The sequence below is a fragment of the Coenobita brevimanus genome, chromosome 8 (genome assembly GCF_032717465.1).
Source record: "Coenobita brevimanus isolate Jiangsu-jjx chromosome 8, ASM3271746v2, whole genome shotgun sequence".
Lineage (NCBI taxonomy): Eukaryota > Metazoa > Arthropoda > Malacostraca > Decapoda > Coenobitidae > Coenobita > Coenobita brevimanus.
Genome location: NC_136961.1, coordinates 24335609 through 24338130, shown reverse-complemented (window position 1 = coordinate 24338130; position 2522 = coordinate 24335609).

Genomic DNA, 2522 nt, shown 5'->3' with positions numbered 1-2522 from the left:
GAAAAGAAAAGGGATAAAGATAGAAAGCAGGACGATGATTTCTGCCAAGAACTGGTTGAAATGGACACTCATAACAAACTGGTTGAGCGAGTACACAGGCTTGAGACTGCTTTTGAAAATGAAATTGATGAAATTAAAAAACAGATGCACTTGCAAAAGGAAGAAATAGAAAAATTAGGAAAGGAAGTCAACAAGAAAGACATAACAATAGGAGAGCTAACAGTTGAAGTGGGAACACTTAGTAGAAAAATTAGTGAAATGGCAAGTACAGTGGTCAACAACGAGAGTATTATGGAAGAGTTCAAAAGTGATACAGAGACAATTAGGCAAGTAAGCAGTCTGATAGATCAGAGCAGTGATATTGAGGAGAAGATAACACAGGTGAATGAAGCTGTGCAAAGCTAGATGTGGAAAAGACATATGCTGAAATGGTGAAAGTAAAGAAAGACTTAGAAACAAGGGTGGAAGAAAAAAGCATTAAAAAGAAAGTGAAAAGAATAATCCAAAACAATCCTAAGTTAGTCAGAGATTCAGTAGATATTAACAAATCTATAGTAGTCACTGGTATAGAAGAGAAAGAAGTAAAAAACAAGATCTCAAGAGACAAAAAGGAGATGGCAAATGTAATGGGCATTTTGAAAGAAGTATCAGAGGAAATCTTTAGTAAAGACATAGAGGAACACAAAAGGTTAGGGAAATACGAGAGAAGTAAATCAAGACCCCTAAAGGTAACCTTCCAGAGTGCAAACACCGTGCAAAGAATCTTATGGAAAAAGAGGAGTTCAAAAATGTATGGATACAAAGATGCCTAACACAAGAGGAACTGGAATTACTGAAAGAGAAGAGGGAGGAAGCAAAAACAAAAAAAAAATGAGGGAAGATCAGAGGAGGAGAAGAACACATTTTTTTTTACAAAGTAATTGGATTGCAGGTACGAAAGTGGTACATAAACAGGAGGGAATAAAAAGGAGGAAGGTAGTAGAACCAAATCATGACAAGTATATAAACGAGATTAAGTTGATGTACTCAAATGTGGATGGAATGGTATGTAAATTATTAGAGATGAATGATTATGTAAGAGAAAATGAACCATATATAATATGCTTAACTGAAGCAAAATTAACACCAAGGATATCGAATGACATCCTAAACTTAGAGGAATAAAAATATGGAGAAGAGATAGGAACTTAAAAAAAGGAGGAGGAATTATAATATTAACTAAGAAAAATCTAAAAGTCAAAGAAATAGAATTAGATATACCCTCACAAGTAGAACTGATTGCAGTAGAGATAAATACATCTGAAGGAAAAGTAATTGTAGCCAATTTGTACATGCCACCCAGATCAAATACATGGGAAAGAGACGATTATGAGGACCTGGCAGAGAGTACAGTTCAGAGTTTAAGAGCATTACTACATAAAATGGAATAGAAAAAAAAAGAATTATACTAACTGGAGATTTTAATACAAACATTAATTGGAATACTCTAGATATAATAAGCCAAGAAAGCTGTTGGGACCAAAAGCTCCTGGATCTTGTGCAAGAGTTTTTCCTGACGCAACATGTAAGGGAAAGCACCAGAAAAAGATGACTCGATGTACCCTCAATGCTAGATCTCATATTTACTAGGCAAGAAAACGATATTGACAATTTAATATATCACCCTCCATTCGGCAAAAGCGACCATGCAGTACTAAATTGCAACTTCAGGATTGCATATGACATAGGTAACAGCAACGAAAGTTACAAAAAGAGCCTAAACTATAAAAAGGGAAAGTATCATGACCTAAAGAAGTACTTCTTAGAAATTGATTAGGAAAAGGAGCTTAGAGGACAAGATTTAAGTGCTACATATGAAAAATTCTGTGAACTTTATGAAATAGAAGTCCAGAAGTACATCTCACAGCACAAAGAAGCAGAAAAGAAAATAAAGTAATGGTTCAATACAGAATGTAAAAAAATCAAAAGAAAAAAGAGATTTGTTGTGGAATAGATACAGAAGACACAGTAGTGAAAAGGCATGTAATAATTACAAACAGGCAAGAAACGATTATACAAGAATCCTCCCCAAAAACAGTTTGAGGAGGATATCATAAATAAAAGTAGTGATCAACCAAAGCTATTTTACAGCTACATCAGAAGCAAAAGTAAACTAAAAGATAAAATACAGTCCATTACGGACGATGGAATCACCTATACACAAGAGGAGGATACTTGTGAAGCACTAAACAAGAATTTCCAATCAGCGTTTACAGAGGAAAACAATTTTGAGAGGGATTATGTGGAACATGCATGCCCACACATACTACCAGATATACAAACATCAGAAAAAGAAATACAGGAGGAGCTAAGTAAATTAGACATAGGAAAAGCAAATGGTTCTGATGAAATTTCATGTTGGGTGCTATGTGAATATGCAGAGGAGTTAAGTAAACCATTATTTTTAATTTTCAAGAAATCCTTGAGTCAAGGTAAACTACTTGATATCTGGAAGAAAGCAAACATTGTTCCCTTATTCAAGA